The 17,817-nt window shown below is 44.6% G+C and overlaps 1 protein-coding gene across 1 annotated transcript in view; it reads right to left on the reverse strand.

Annotated features, from left to right (window-relative positions):
* Positions 1-17,817, reverse strand: part of TRIM23 (tripartite motif containing 23) — a 742,058-nt gene that overhangs the window by 455,662 nt on the left and 268,579 nt on the right. The gene's annotated exons all lie outside the window — the stretch shown is intronic.

The raw sequence follows: 17,817 nt of genomic DNA on the forward strand, positions 1-17,817 counted from the left end.
TTGTTATTAAAACATTTTTTTTTAAAAAAAGTGTCGAGTCAATAGGTGTGTTGATTGGATTCATTAACCCGAATGATCGTCTTGGGAGTTGGCTGAGCAAATTAAATTGACGATGACGACAAATCTAAACGATTTTGATGGAAGGTCGGGAAAGCTGATAATTTTGCACTTTGGTCTAAATGATCCTGAGGATGTATTAAATCTTTCACAGATACATCAGCAATATCATTTTCTTGGTCATATAGTGGTTGCCAGTGAAATTGGGGGCTGGTTCTTCAGTGCAAATCACTGTTAAATGATTTGATGTAGTGTTCTGAGCATTTAGTGTAAATTGTTCAATTTGAGGATACAGTGTGAGCTGATTTTTGACTCCGTGAATTTGCGGAGTGGTTATTTCTAATAGTCTGGGAATTTGATCCAGTCTCTGGGGTTGTACAATCTGTATATCTGGACTTATGAATTCTTTTTCCAAGGTGTCATTTCTTTGTTCTTTGTTCCATCAACTGTTTATAAATAGCTGTGGCCTCTACTTTTTCCGATATTTGCTTTTAAGAGCTGAATCAGAGATATCCACAAGTGATATCAATTGATCAACCTGGCATGAAACCAGACTTGAGTTGAACAATTAGGGTAGTTAGATGTTAAGTCATTTCGTTTCTCATGAGATGGTACTGAGGGGTTTTTTTTAGGACAGAGATATAAACGAATGTCTTTCCCTTATACAGCAGATCGCAGTGTTGAGGTTTCAATGTTTAGGAAGGCGAGGTTTTAATTGATTTTGGCATTTTTTATTTTTAGTTGACTTTAGAGTATATAAATAGGACATTTATAGGTCAGAGGTAATGGCTAACGTGTATATAATAGTGATTTTAAAAACTGATCACTAATGAGGAAGGTAACAATATGGCTGACGGTCAGATAAAAAGAGCGATGGTCGAGCAATTGTTTCAGTTCCCTTGATGCTTCTCTGTGGGTAAAGCACTTTGCTCACCCTAGTACAGTTAATTATTAGGACGGCAGTTGAATCAAAATATTTCACCTTCCCTGATACAAAAGGCGGAGTTCAGAGACACTGTCCCACAGTCACATGCATTCACAGAATTGGGCAGTGTAATGTCTATGGATCAGTATGTTAAAGTCTCAATAATATCCACAGGTTGGGCTTGTGAAGATCAAAACACTTAAGCCAAGTGGGCAGACTGTTTTCTTTGCAGTCAGTATGGGAAAGAAACCAGCGGCATACCAGTATCACGAGGGTGATATGGCAATTTACACAGTCCTATTCTCAAAAGGACCTCCCGTCTGCCAGCCAGCTCCTAAGAACTGTTAAAACTGAGGTTCAGCTTCCAACTCCATACATATTATTACATTTGGTTATTTGTAACTCACAGTTTGTTGAATGAGGTTTGTCGAAAATGCAAAAACTGCAACAACTGCGTGACTTTGCACACGACTTTACGGACGCTTCGCGCATGCGCACTGGTTTTGTACTCCAGGGGTATTGCGATCTGTGCAGGATCGAGGAGTGCCAAGCCAAGCAACCGATGCTCTCAGGCCAATTGATGTATTATGGCACAATTCAGGGTTCAATCCTTGCAAAAACAGCTATCACATGTCACAGAATCCACTGCACAACTGTGTGACTTTGCACACGACTTTGCGCATGCGCATTGGTTTTGTACTCCAGGGGTATTGCGGTCTGTGCAGGATCGAGGAGTGTTGAGCAACCGATGCTCCCAGGCAAATGAATGGATTATGGCACAATTCAGGGTTCGATCCTTGCAAAAACAGGTATCATTGGTCACAGAATCCACTGCACACGGAACAACTGTGTGACTTTGCACACGACTTCACGCCAGCTTCGCACATGTGCACTGGTTTTGTACTCCAGGGTTATTGCTGTTCAGTATGGGGAATGCTGACTTCCTGATCTTTCACTTTGAAATCAGGATAGTACACTTTATTTGTCATTCCCGCTTCAGCGTCCCGCTTCCAGGTAGTATTTAAATCTTGACGCGGAGCGGCTCATTGAAAAATGTGCTGCTCGTGTGAGAACTTGTGGAATGTGAATGTTATTTTTAGCCTGATCAATTGAATTTAGGATTTTAAAAGTAATAGTGCATTATAACTTAATTTAATCTTTTTTTAATTTACGCTGCTCTGCTATATTGTTTAAAGCACAGTGCAATGCCGTTCAGTACAGGGAACGCTGACTTCCTGATCTTTCACCTCGAAACCAGGATAGTCCACTTTCTTTGTCCTTACTGCTTCGGTGTCCCGCTTCCAGGAAGTATTTAAATTTTGTGCTGGAGCCTATGCGCCCGGTGGGCGTGCTGAGAGCACGATGAAAGCGCTCAAAACACAAGCGCGCCTGGGCACGTCCATAACCCGACTGGGGCCGACAGGGCCATGTTCTTTTGCCATCATAACGCAGGCCTTAGCCACGTGAGTCGTGGAATTATATTCACAACTAGTCTCGAGCTGAGTTAATAGAATTGGCGCCCGAGGGTACTCTGCTTTATGAGAAGACCTTACATATGGCCACTGGAGATATGGGACCTGGGACTGGCCCAGCTGAGGGAGAGACCTTGGATGGAGAGATTGGTGGCGACACTGCTGCATTTTTGCCATGTGTGCTGGTCAATGCTAGATATGCTGGTGCATACAGATATCGCATACACTATATTGAAAGATGCTGCTCCTGATTTTATATGTATGACAGAGACCGGGTTCTCTGAGAGCTATGATCCTGATCTGTGCCAATTAATTCCCACCTCCTATGCTACACTGCGCACCGATAGGCCCCCTACTAGTAGAGGTGGTGGGCTAGCAGTAATCCATTGTGATTCCTACCAGTGTCTTTCTATCCCAGTAGCTCACTCCCTCCCTTGTGAATTGCTGCTGATTAGAGCACAGGTTAATGTGAACATGACTATTCACTTCTTATTGGTTTATAGACCGCCTTCCGCTAGCCATGCTGATTTTGCAATTAATTTTGCTCAACTGGTGGCCAATTTGAGTCTGGTACACCCTAATATGGTGGTGTAAGGTGACTTTAATCTACAGCCCAACCATCCTTTGGACTGTTATGCCAGTAACCTGGTGACTTGTTTGTCTGATCGGTCTCCGGTTCTGTGCAACCATCGCCCCACCCATGAGAACAGCAACACGCTTGATCTTATTTTTACTTAGGCTGGAATGGCTTCAAGCTGTACCCCGGTTCCAGTGGCCTGGTCGATAATTTCTTGATTCCTTTCCGGGTCCAGATTCCACATGGCCCCTTGAAGGCATCTCACTGTGTTCTTCTCCGCCGACAATGGCACAAAGTGGATCTGACTGACATGACAGAGCTACTCTCTGGGGAAGTTAGGATTTTTAGGGAGAAGGGCGATGATCCTTTTCCCTCTCTCCTTGGCTCCCTTGAGATGGTAGCTGATAAACTAGCCTAAACTAGCCCCTAGTCTTCCTCATTTTGGCAGAACGAAGCCGCCTGAGGCGTAGTATACTTCCGAACTGAACTCAGAAACAACTGTGTATGCCTCTTGAGAGAAATTGGCGGCTGAAATACAACAGACACCCGCAACCTTTATAAGCAAGTAGTGTTGTGTTATCACCAGATGATTTCATCGGAAAAAGCCAAATACTATGCTAAGCGGATAACTGAAGCAGCTTGTGCTTCGAGAGAATTATTCGTAGTAGCCAAAGAGCTACTGGTTTGCCATGCGGGTAATTCTGCTGAATCTCCTGATGCTCAGTTAAGATGTGATGAAATCAGCACTTTTTGTCTATGAAAAGATCCTCGATATTCGCAAGGGCATCAAATATCGTCAAATGGATCTCGAGAGGATAGCACAGGGGAAACATGCTCACCTTGGAAGCAAGACAACACGGGGCAACAGAGGTTCGACCCCTGAGTCCGCGCTTAGAAACCTCTCGGTATTAAGCACGTTATAAATAACCTATCATATCAAATGGCCGAGGCTACATCGCAAACTTGGCCTAGTAATGGCTTCTCCTCTTCAATTTTGGCAAACAACTTCAAACTCGACCCAATAAACGATGCAACTATTTGGAAAGCCCTGATGGGCCTTAAATCGGTCTCACCCCTTGATGCGGTCCCTTTCACATTCTGAAAGCTCTTCCTCAAAGAGCCATGGGCATGTTGACTGACGCACTGCAGTATTCTTTTTCAGTAGGTATTATGTCACCTGCCCTTAAGCATGCAGTAGTCCGGTCGCTTTTTAAAAAGGCTAATTTGGATCCCTGAGTGTCTGCTAACTACAGGCCTATCTCCTTGCTCCCAGAAATGATGAAGCTGTTGGAGGCAGTAATTGCTCCTCAGATTTCTAAATTCCCAGAAGACAATGACTGCCTTCATCCTTTTCACTTGGGCTTTTGTCCCAAGATGGGGACTGAGTCCGTAATGATATTGTTGCTAGATGATCTTGCACTGCTTCAGGACAGTGGAGAGAAAGAAGTACTTATTCTCCTGGATCTCTCTGCGGCCTTTGACACGGTAGATCATGAAACTTTACTGACTTGGTTGGAGCAAGCGGGTGTCACTGCTTCCCTCCTGGGCTGGTTTAGGTCTTTTTTGGAAGGCCGCTCTCAAAGAGTGTTCTTCAAAGCGAGTTGCTCTTCTCCTGTGGAGCTGTCCTGTGGAGTCCCGCAGGGGTCGGCCTTGTCCCCCATTTTGTTTAATTTGTATTTACGTATGCTGGCTGACCTCATTACAGAATGCATAGTACTCTTCTACTCCAATGAGGACGACACAGAACTATTATTTCGGCTGGTCTCTTCTCAAGCGGCATCCCCTAAGAAGCTGCGAGACTGCCTGGAGAAAGTGGACAGATGGACGTCGGCCAAACGGCTGCAATTAAACGGAAGCAAAACAGAGATACTGGGGGTCGGGCCCCATGGAAGGGACCTCCTCTGGAATACACAATACTGGCCTGGTTCACTTGGCCCATGTCCGGCCCCTGTGCCTCTGTAAAGAGTCTTGGAGTGAAACTCCTTCCAAATGGATCTCGCGAAGCCCAGATCCCTGCCATTTTGCAAGATCAAAAGCCTTGAGGACAATTCTTCCTCCGATTCCCTCAGAAAAGCACATTACACTGGTGACATCCACTATAATTGGTGCCATAGATTACTATAATGGTATCTATTTGGGACAACCAAAATAATAGATCCAGAGGCTGCAAATGCTTCAGAATGCAGCAGTGCGACTGGTGCTTAAGGCACCTCGTCCGACTTCTTCTGCTGCTCTTCTACATCGTTTGCATTGGCTGCAAGTGGTGGTGCGGACTGAGTTGAAGATTCTCTGCATTGTCCACCGAGCTGTGTACAATGTCAGTCCTCATTATCTTAAAAAAAAAACCTGGAAAGGTATTGTCCAGTAAGAAGTCTGCACTCTGAACCTCCCCTAGTTTGTGGAATGCTCTTTCGGTATATTTGAGAGCATTGACTGCGTATTTTCCTTTTAGGAAAGCATTGAAGGCTCACTTGTTTTAGTTCATTTTCTTCCTCTTGTTTAACTCGAGGCAATTGATTGTGTGAGCTGTTTCTCCTCCCAGCGCCTAGATACCCTTCCGCCAAAGTTTGCGCTGAATACATTTTTATAATAATAATTGAGGTCTGTGCAGGATCGAGGAGTGTTAAGCAACCGATGCTCCCAGGCCAATGGACTTTCCTTCTGGACCTCTTCCGACAGTGCTGTGGTGAATTGGGAGCGCTAAATCCTTATTTTCCATGTTACTTCCCTTCTGGATCCATCCAGGTTTTTGGCAGCCTTTATGCTGCTTTAATCAAATGACTATACTTCCCAGAAATCCTGGCCCACTGCATTATCTCCACCCTTTCAGGACAAGGTTGGGTGGAGGATAAGCAGCACCTGTGGCTGGCAGGTGCAGCAAGTAGCACACCTGAGGCATGTGCTCATTAGCCAGCTTTAAATGCCCCAGTGCAGTGCTGGTCACTGGTGCAGTGTTCCTATTTGTGACTGGTCCCTTGTGCCTGGTTTTTAGCTTGGTTTCTAGTTTCTAACTTCTACTTTCTTGTTCCCTTGTTCCTGGATTTCACATTTAGTGTGCTTATTAGTTATTTCTGGTTCCTGGGTTCCCTTTCTGTCTTCCCCTGTTTTGCAGTGAGCACTTCCCAGTGCTCTCTTTTTTCTGCACTTCCCAGTGCTTTCCTTTTTCTGCAGCCCAGTTTGTTAGGGTTCTTTATTCCTTTGACTTTGCCCTATTCAGCAGTGAAATCTTGATCCTTTAGTCACTCCTCATTTATAGATTTAGTAGTTTGTCCCAGTTTGCTTTTTCTTCCCTGGGTGGGAAGGGGGGAGGTTATGCCCTTGTAATTTCGTTTTCCCTGCTCCTGTTCCTTTATTTTCTCTTGTAGTCTGTTCCAGGTGTTCCCTTGCACTTCTCCCTTTTGTTCCCTATGGACTGTTAGGCGTGGTGTGCTGTTGTAGCCAGCTCCTGTGTGACTGCCTATGTTTTCCTCAATATTCTGCAATCACTATTCCTACTTGTCCCTTGTCAGGAGTCGATGTATTACGTTATCCTCCCTTTGCTGTTATATCCTTCCTGGGTCCCTGTTTGATCAAAAGGGTAAGTGGGGTTCGGCGACATTTAAGGAGGTTTCTTGTCCTCGTGAGTATTGTCTTTAAATTACCTTATAAAATACCATCAAGGGTGTAAGCTCACTGATCCTGTTGTTGCTTGCCCTGTATGTGGGCTTAGCACTGACAGTACATGTAACAGCAATTGTGGGTTAGGAGCTTCTGACTTTATTTGTAATCCTAAGGAGCTTCTAAGTGCTTATCTCACACCCCTTTTCATATATTTGTATTCTTATCACGCTCTGCTTGCACATCCTGGGTTAGTGTACATGTGTCTTGGTTCTTGAGTGCACGTTGTCCGACTCAACGCTATTCACTATAGGATCTTGTGCACATTTCCCTTGCCATATTCACTGCCTTTGTCCTCTCATGACAGCAGTGCATGCGGCGCTCCTGCGGCAGAATGATCATCACGTGCATTTTGCATGCATGGCAGCACAGTCCAACCCAGGGGCATCTGTGATGCAGCATGCGCTTATCGGAGGAGTTTGTGGAGTCTCACGGTAAGTTCTCTGTCCAAGCACAGATATCAGAGGTAAGTTTGGAAATAGCAAGCTATCACCATAGGGGACGATGGAAAGGAAAAATATAAAGACTCTGCGTGTCTTCCACATATGTGTAAAATATGAAACCAAAAGACTTAAGTGTAACAAACAGCGACGGTACATGTTAAACAAAATGGGAAACAATGCAGATCCCTAAAATCTTCAAATATAGGTAGGTATTTTAACCATGGACAATAAAAAGGTTTTCTTCACATAGGTTTGAGAGTCAGGTGTAGGGAAATAGTTGTTCATAAGCCATAACAGGTAATGGAATAGCGCTGTGGTACCAGATGTCCCAAAACGTCGAAAATGTAAGCATATATTTCTGCCGAAGATTTTCTCTTAGGCTGAGTGGAAATGTACAGGTGGAAAGAACCTGAAAGCAGGTACAGGAGGTTTTGTCAGTCCTTAAGGGGTGCTTTTCACAAAAGAGCAGCACTTCAGTGAACACTTAAATTGTTGTGGGGCAAAGTGCAAATTTACGGCCATATTCAAGGAAGGTCCATCACTTTTTCGACTGCCGATATACAGGATTGGGGGCTGCCTCAAGAAGATGGTGTGGTTCAGTCAGGTGTGGATATTGTGGTTGGGGTGACTAAAAATTATTTCAAGTTATTATCTTCCAAGTGAATTTCCACACAACTGGATAAGTTGATAAAGCTTTATTCAGTAACTCAGGTAAGGCAGCAGCTCTCTCCATTTGGCCAGCACTTCAACTCATTCAGTGCCTACAATAACATTCTAATGTCTCTACATTCTAATTGTCATCAAGGGAAATGTTCTATGCAGAATAGTATGAGATCACAGAAGCACTGGTAACCTGAACTATGTACAGTGGAGACTATTTACAATTACGTCACATGGCATCCAAAAAAGAGGATAGACAGTGGGCCTCATTACAAGGTAGCCGGTTCGGTAACAACGGTACCAGTAAGCTTGCTGGTACCGTTGTTACCGGACTGGCGAACTAGGAGGTCTGCGAGCGGGTGCCTTACAGCCTGGCAGGTCTCACCTGTTGGGCAGACAGGCACCCGCGATCAGACCTACACGGTAGCACCGGCACTGTTATTAACAGTGCCGGTGCTAACGGCCTCCCCATTGAGTCCTATGGGACTCAAATGGGAATGGGGAGTAATTTTTACCGGCACCCGGCGAAGGGGAATTAACGGGTCTACCGGGGCTGGAATGCCCTGGTACATCCCCATTGCACGGCTACCACTAGGGTCATATTGAGGCCCAGTATCGTGCATTAATATAATGTTGCAAAGTCTAGGTCCCTACAATTCCAACCAATTGCTATGACGCTTCTTAACAACAGGACACAAAGCACACCAGTCCACAGAAGGGTGTCACCGTAGCCAAGGCAATACACACAGTACTCTTACTTGGGTCATATATTTATAAGTGGGCAATACATTCACAAAATCAGGCAGTAGAGTTCTGAGACAGCACACAGTGCAGATCAATGTGTTATCATCTTGATCTTTTACTTTAACCCTACTTCTGACCCAAATTGTCAATTACCATAGGGCATGTTTTCTGGTCGATTTATTTCCTATTGTGCAAATGTTATCCATTCTGCGAGGTGGGGTTCACACACCCCCTTTGACAAGAATAAGTTTCATGTCTCGTCACAACAAGCAACTGAAGAATTGGGCATGGTCCCTCACCAAAAGCATATTTATTACCATATCCAGAAGAATGTTAGAAGATGCAAAACATGCCAACCCATCTGTACTAAATCAGCTGTAACAACTCCAGAGAACATATTACAGATAGAAGGAACATACAATTGCAAACAGTCCAATACGGTATACCTCATTCAATGCAAGAAATGTCCACAAGTTAAGAATGTTGGTGAGACTTGCAAGGAACTATGGGAAAGAATGAACCTGCAGAGAGACACCATTTAGAAAAAAGAAACATCTGGTCAACACTTCACACAGGATGGGCGGACACTGCAGGACCAGTCAGTTATAGTACTGAAAGGTGGCCTCTCAAATACCACATGAAGAAGAACGTGGGATGCCCAACTCGAAATATACAGGTTTAAACAGACAAAGGATTTATGATGCACTGTGGGCTATTTATAGCCTGCAACATTCAAGCCAACCACATCAACGGTACAAAAACATGACGTGCCGTTACCACCTATCCCCTTCGACTGATGGACACAATGTTTCAGAACCCTGAATGAGCAATGACCCAGGCATCATGCAAGACAAATTTGGAAGCCTGAGTACAGATGATTGTTACCCATTATCGAGCAAACGCCCAGCCAACAGTGGCAACGTATTTTTGCATTTGCCAACTTTGTATGCAAGTCAGTAAGCCACTGTCAAACATGAGGGACAACTAGGAACATTTTGAGATGGCAACTTTGAAGAGTAGACATGATTTCTGCATTGGTACTACCATATTTACACAAGTAGGCCCAAGTACCTCTGGTTGACCTACTGTACGACCCTAGCATAGCATGGAGGTGCAAAAACATGCACCTACCTCTGACAATAGTTTACTCTCAACACCCTGGTGCAGGGTGCCATTCTTAGACTGGTTGGGCCTTACAATCACTGCAAGCAATTATTTGTTGTGGATGCCAGTTAGATACTAATACAATTTGTAGTTGAAAAAACATGAGGCTGGTTGAAACATTTGAAAAGTAAAACCACTGTACTTTTGAAAAACCTTAGACTGTACAGGGAAGGTTAATGTTAAAGGATATTTGTACCGCACACTATCACCACCGGAGTGGTCCCATGGCGCTCTGGCGGCTCTGAAAAAGGGAATGGGGTTGGGGGGGTGAGTTAGTGGGAATAAGCTGGAAAAGTGCAAGAGAGCAGTGATGTGCTGTTGGCGGCCTCAGCCCGGTAACTCCGTTGCCTGGGCTTGGGGTGTTTTCCAGTTGGTAGTCGTGGTGTGCTGTTGTGCGAGTCTATGTGTGGTTTGTTTTGTTGTTGCAGTGAAGTTTGTGCGGATTGTTGTGTTGTAAGCTTGTGGTTGTGTTTGGATAGAGTTTGAGAGGTGTATGAAGAGGGGTGAAGTTGTTAGTGGATTGGTTAATTGGCATTGCTGTCTGGAAACGAGGCGCTAAACCTCCATATTCTCTCCAGGTGGGGTGCGCGAGCATCTCTGCGTCTCAGGCCAGATCTGAGACCTTCCGACACTCAGACCCTTTAACACATGGCATCCCCTAACATTCATAACCTTGACCAAGTTCGACCCCGGCCACCTATGTGATACCGGTCATCCAAAATCTTGTCATCCTTTACTTTGTGTTTCCCGTTCGATTGTTTTGTGTTTTCAGTTTGAATCTGTGATGTTGAAGTGCTAGGTTTTAAGTAATTTTCTGAATTGTAGGTGGTCTTTGGTGTTTCTCATTTCTTTTGGGATGTTGTTCCAGGATTTTGCGGCTAAGTGGGAGAAGATGGAGCCCCCAAGTTTTTTCCTCTTAAGGTATGCTTTTTGTTCCTGGAGGATTTCGTTGCTTGATCTGAGGAGTCTCGTTGGCTTGTAGATTGTTATTTTCTTTTGTAAGACTTCAGCTCCTTGTTCGCTGATTGCCCTGTATGTTATGCACATTGTTTTGAAGGTGATGCAATGTTTGAGTGTGAGCCAATGCAGTGTTTTTAGTGCTGGAGTGATGTGGTCTCTTATGGATAGTTTGAGGAGCAGTCTGGCTGCTGTATTCTGGATCTGTTGTAGTTTCTTCAGGAGATATTCTGGCATCCCGAGATAGAGGCTGCTTGCATAGTGGATTCTTGACATGATGAGGGCAACAATTGTGAGTTTTTTGTGGGTGTAGGAGAGGAAAGGTAAGATTCTTCTTGTCATGTGAAGAGGAAGAAGCATTTCTTGATTATTGCATGTATTTGAGTTTCTACGGTTAGGGTGTTGTCCATCAGGACTCCCAGATTTTATACTACCTTAGATGGTGTTGGTGCTGTTCCCATTTCCGTTGCCATGGAATGTAGGTGTTGTAAGTGTGAAAAGCATAATTTATTTCTGAAACTGTGCCCCACTGAATTGTACATTTTGGAATTTCTCTACAGCAGCAAGCACTGTTTTTTTATACAGGAGGTTCCACATATTAGACTGGTCATGCTTATATTTTTAGACACATTACATGCACAACATTGAGTGAATAACATAGCCCTGCTTGAAAATGTAATTTCTCTGCACTGGCAATGAGAATGGTTTCCCAATGTTTGAGTACGTGTCAGTTTAACTCCAATGTTATAGCCCTGTAAATAAAGGGGCCATGTAGGATTGAATTTGTTGCATAGATCGTCCTGCAGCCAATGGTGTATAAAGTGTCCCTTGTCTTTTGTTTCAATTCTATGTAAAAGATATGCACAGCTCTGTGTGTGTGTTTTTTTTTTCTATGCTCATTTATCATGTGACCACCATCTGATGAAGATGTCTGTGGGACTTTGAAAGCTCATGCATCTATCAACTCAGATTAATATTTTCAGTTACTTCAATAAAAGGAGTCTAAGGTTGGATTTAGTTAGATTTTAAAACTGGACAAATATGACGCTAACCCTGTTAGTTTTAAAAAGGAAACACGAAAATGGATAGGAGGAATATGGCAGGTGCACTACAACTGTTTGCAAAAGCAGGATACCAGGATTATATTCAACTATATTATTGTTAATATTGGGGATTGCTTATTGTTTAGCTACACTACTTTTAGTGTTTATATTTTATCTCTAAAAGAGAATGCAGAGCCACAAATGCTAAACAAAAAAGAGTGAGAGCAGTCCTTGTACTCCTAAAAAGAAGCCCACCAAGAGGTACCATGTTGCAAGTTGAAATGCTTTCTGTTTTAGTGATAAAACTGTGTGGGCAAGTTATTATGTATGGCATTTAAATGTTGATTATTTACACAAGTATAAAATAATTGGTTCCTCTATGTTCTGGGCATAGGCCCATGAAAGCATTGCTGTCCAATAGTAAACCGGTCACGTGCTTTGTAGTAGCGGTTAATATTGCACTAAGCATAGAAAGCCAACTCTCTCCAGATCCTTGAAGCACTATTCTCTGCTGCAAAATATGCCACTGCCCCAGGTGAGCCTTTCACCACCTCTGGGGTGGAGAGTAAAATTCTGGCAAGCAGGATATGATGAACATCGACCAATTGTCTCCCAATCTGGAAGCATTTTTGAAGATATTTCAGAATATGTGGACTATTTTCTAGCACAATTCGTAGAACATAATGAAAATTACGCATTTGTGATATAATACTTTATTATGACTGTGGGATCTTGGCAAAGCATAGAGGACCACATATTAATAGCAACTGGTGATGTAAAGGGTACATATATCCACTGAGGAAGGAATCAAAGCAGTACATGTTGGAGTAACTCATTGCAAGTTAGTTTGTTGTAATCACCATTTTCTACTGGATCTGTCAGAATTTGCTTTGGGCATGAATTACTTTAGATTTATAAAAAAAATGTTAAACCTTTTTAGAGCACTTGGTGAAGGCAACACAAGGGCATTACACAATCACATGAAGAGCATCAACATTATCATTGTCACATATATGAACCGGTGAACGGGACTAAGCATGGGAAAGAAGTGCAAATTTGAAAGATAAAGAGAACATCCAGAATTTAGGAAACATGTCGCAGTGGGCAAAACTCCCGCCCTCCAGGAGCCGAGTACAATAAAGGGTCTCAGAATTGCACTCCCCTTATAGTCTTTGTGGGGGCATCCAGTGTGCGTGCAACATAATCCTTAAAGGCCTGCCATATGTCTCTGGGATGGGACACCATCGGCTGCAAAGAGGCCAACTGTTCTTCACTATCACTGGCCCATGACATTGCACGCAACCATTGGTCAGCAGAAGGTAAAGAGGGTCTTGACCAATGTAATAGCAGACATCGCACTGCAAGTACTAAACTCAAATTCAGTATCTTACACACTTGTCCAATTTAACCATCATATACATAAAAAAGGCATTACATGGGAGTAGCATCTAACCTGTAACCAGTCATATCTGTAAACATGGTGCATACATCCCTCCAATACCCATCAGGTTTAGGGCAGCCCCACACCATATGGTAATATCCTGCATCATCCTCACCACATCTCAGACAGCAGCCAGTGTTTGTAGGGGCAAAGAGCCTGAGTCGGGCTGGATTATAGTGGTATCTATGTAACACCTCAAGTTGAATTAGGCGAAACCGGGATTTATAAGAAACCTCCCAGGTGTGCACACACATCACCCCACATCTCATCAGTAATGTCCAGACCCAAATGATGGGCCCGAGTTTGGTGAAGGATGACAGTGCACAATTCTGGATCCGACTGTAAAGAGAAGAGACCATGCCCCGTGACCCATAAGCATCTATGATGTACCCCAACAGGGAATCATTCAACGGCTTAGTCGGAAAACACGCCCTTCGCTTCTTAAAGGCTCTGTGGACCCTCACAAACTGCAACCAGTGAGAAGGGTTGGATCGTGCAAGTGCAGATAAATCACCCGCCCCAAAAAAAATTAAATCATGGAACATGCTTCTCAGTGTGTCAAATTCCTCTTGAACCCAACGTCGCTCCGATACCACATCTACAATGGGAAATGTTGTGTACAATTCCACAACAGGTAATTCTCATGATAAGGGTGTGAGCTTCCACACCATTCAACAGGCCTGGGCAGTGGTGCTCGCAGGATCAAATTGCCACGGGTACGCAAACCATGGGATACACCACCAGGGACCTAACCTCATGCCTACCCGCCGAGTGTCTTTCAAGCTTGACATGTGGGAGCGGCTCCACAGGCGCAAATCATTAGGCAGCACATTGAGTCTGTGCCGCCAGCCAGTATATCTTAAAATCCGGGGCTGCAAACCCTCCGCGAGTATAAGGCAGCACCAGGGTATCCCATTTGTGGTGCACCCAAGAATTCACAGCAGCTTGTAAATCAAAGAATTTCACCCCCGGCCGTAGAGGAATATTCTGAAAGAAGTAGGTAAGACTGTCATTTTAATGAGTGCTATTTTCCCAGCTATTGTCAGTGGTAACTTCCCCCACAACCCAAGATAGGATGTAAGAAATATGCAGTGTAGTTGCTTTCTAGCAGCGCTGTGTGGAGCCTAGCTATTGTGATCCCCAAGTATCGTATTGCACACAGAGCCCAAGAAAACCCAAGAAAGTCAGGGGATCTGCACACCTCATCCGTAAGAGGGAACAGCACAGACTTACTGCAATTCACCTGAAGACCAGACATAGCCCCAATAATAGAGATATCTTGCATGATGACCCCAAGGTGGGTCTGCGGATTGCGCACATATAGTATGGCGTCGTCAGCATATAGAGAAATAATCTCAGGATCAGTAGAAAGCCGAATGCCTCTATGCCAGTGCGTGTGCCGGACAAGATCAGCCAGCGGCTCTATCACTATGGCAAACAATAAGGGAGATAGTGGGCACCCTTGACGCGTACCCATGGCTATGTGTATTGGAGCCGACAGCATCCCATTTGTATAGACCCTACCCATCAGAGAAGTGAAAAAGCAAACATGCATGAGACAAAATGTGGGCCTAACTGTCATTTCTCTAGTACCACATACATGAAGCTCCATGAGACTGAATCAAAGCCTTCTGTACATCTAACGTGGCTGCCGCTGCCTGCACGTCTGGGTCAATTTGCGCAGTCTGTTGAACAGTCGGCACAAGTTGAGTGCCGTGGAGTGCCCAGGAATAAACCCAGACTGGTCAGGGTGCACTTTATGAGGCATAAATGGGGTCAAGCGGGCAGCCAATATCTTGGCAAAGATTTTGATGTAGGAGTTGATTAACGAAAGCAGGCGATATGAGCTATACTGCTCAGGCGGTTTGTCGGGCTTCAAAAACACTGATCGCCGCTTCTCGCATAGTGTCGGGGAGCTTGTGGGAGTCGAAGGCCTCCATCCATACCTTGAGCAGATAAGGCGCGAGAGAGGCTTTGAAATGTTTATAAAATTCAGCACCCAAGCTATCCGGGCCAGGTGCCTTTCCCGTGGGTAGTGAACGAATGGCTTCTACAGGGACATGGGGAGATCCAGTAAGGCACTGGCCTCAAGGGACAGCTGCGCAAGCAGGAGACATTTGAGAAATCTATAAATGTCAGACAAAGGGCAAGTATCGTTGTTAGTGTATAATGCAGCATAAAAGTCTACAAACACCTTATTTATTTCAGCTAATGTATGTACTATTGGGCCCTCACTATTCTTTATGAGCGGTATACAGCGGCCCCCACCCGCCTGTCGAGCAGCTTGAGCAAGAAGCCGACATGGTCTCTGCCCCTCCCCGCATCTTCTGGCTGCCACTGGAGTATCAACAAAATTAAGTTCCCTAGCTGCATTATCCCTAAAGTGGTCCAGGGCGTTTACATGCAAAAGCGTAACAGTGGAGGGGGGGAGAGGGGGCCAAGAGGGAGGTTAAGCAAGTGCTACCACTCCAGACATCAAAGATTGTCTTCACTAGCTCGAATGTCTTGCCTGATGGCCCAGAGAACCCCGAACTCTGTGGCCTTCACAAGTCCCTGAATATAAGCTTTGAAGGCCTCCCACAGGGTACTCACGGAGGAGATAGACCGTTCAGTTATCTCAAAATAGTAACATGCTCAGTAAGATTAGCTACAAATGCAAAGTCAAGTAATGCCTGGGGCTTAAACCGCCAGTTAGTAAGGGCCTTCGAGAGCTCATCAGGATGTAAAGAGATCAAGAAAGGAGAATTATCTGAATTATCTGAATATTTTGTGACAGAAATTCCCCCCAGAAGGCCATCTGAGACCAGCCAGAGGTCTATCCGGGAGGATGAGTCATGTACCGGAGAGTCAAATGAGTAGGCCCTATACTCAAGATGGAGAGCCCTCAAAGCATCAATCAAACTCAGGGCAGTCATTCACTCACGTATCCTCAGCGCCACTCCGATAAGCAACCTAGAGGACCGGCCAGACCTATCAAGGTTCACATCTAAAATGGTGTTAAAGTCCCCACCCCACAATATGGGCACCAACTGATAGAGGGCCAGGATGTCAAAAAGCTTGGTATAAAACCTAAGATCTTCAACATTGGAACCATATACATTGAGCAAGATTACCTCCCTATTAGCAAGCACTCCGTACACATGCCTATACCGCCCCTGCATGTCCGAGTGAATCTTCTTATGCTGAAAGGGCACGGAGCTATGGAGCCGAATCATTACCCCCCCCCCCTACATTGTATAGAGTACGTGGTGTAGATCCTGTTCCTAACCCGGTTTCTAGAAAGCCCCTCACATCCAGACGCCAGAGCATGGATCTCATGCAAAAACAGTAGGACCTTGTGGCACTCAATATAGAGCATTACCTTCCGCTGCTTGACCGGGTTACCGAGCCCACGCACGTTCCATCTCATACTCACGAAATCACCCATCAACACAGGCAATATCACCAGTCTCTATGTAGTTCTTAAATAAAGTCCTAAGCAACAGTTCCCATTACACCATCAATGTACCCTAAGTGCTTCAGTATCGCAACCAAGTGCATTTTGAAACCACTTCATATCTCGCCCACCCACCACCCTCATCCCCCCAACCAGGAAGATTGTGCCCCCAACATCACACCCAAACAGAACATTGCAACTTTGCATGGGGAGGCCGGCGCAACATCTTCGGGCCCGGGCGCAGCTACAACAATTGAAAACCATTACATCAAGCATTAATAAGCCTCCTATGACCAAGAGAAAAAATGTAAAACCCAATACAAGTTACATCCCGTCGTGTATCCCGTAACAGTCGTAGCAGGGCAACTGGGGCCCCGAAACACAAGTAACTATGCTCCGACAACACCTAGAGGGAACCAGTGCGTTCATCAAGACATTTCATGGCTTTCTCGGGGACTGTGAAGAAATATGTTTGGTCCTTTAGTTCAATGCGCAACTTAGCTGGATAAAGCATTGCGTATTTCAAGCCAAGTTTCCCAAGCTTTTGTTTACCAGCCAAAAATGTTCCATTCTCCTGCTGCACTGCCACAGAAAAGTCTGGATAGATATGCAACCGGCTGGAGCCGAAATGCAACTCTCCCCTTTCCTCGAATCTACTTAGCCTTCATAGATCTTACTCAGGCCTTCGACCTTGTAAATAGGTTGAAACTTTGGCAGAAATTAGAGGGCTGGAATTGTCAGCCGGATATTTTACGTCCCTTAAAAGACCTCCACACAGACACTAGTGTTCAAGTCCGGTTGAGTACCCAAGGTCTTCTTTCCTCTGCGATCCGCACAGCCAGAGGGGTAAACAGGGCTGTCCACTCACCCCGGCCCTTTTTTTGGCGTACTTTGGAGACTACAAGGAAGCAAATGTCTCGATTAGATCTTTTCCACCAGCAATTGGTCATGAAAAAGTGCCCTGCCTGTTGTATGCAGACGACCTGATCCAATTGGATCAAACAGCTATAGGCCTCCAACGCCAGCTCGATTCTCTATCCAAATATACATCAGTCAACGACCTCGAAATAAACATGTCTAAAACAAAGATAATGATATTGGAAAAGACGAAAAGGAAACAAGAAAAATCGTACTCTTATTTGGAAGCCGTTTAGAGTGGAACAGGTTCTGGAATTTAAATATTTAGGCGTCATGCTCGACAGGACAAAAAAAATAAATTCAATGCAAACACATCTTCATGA

Source organism: Ambystoma mexicanum, chromosome 6p (genome assembly GCF_040938575.1).
Source record: "Ambystoma mexicanum isolate Mex_15411 chromosome 6p, UKY_AmexF1_1, whole genome shotgun sequence".
NCBI classification, from domain to species: Eukaryota; Metazoa; Chordata; class Amphibia; order Caudata; family Ambystomatidae; genus Ambystoma; species Ambystoma mexicanum.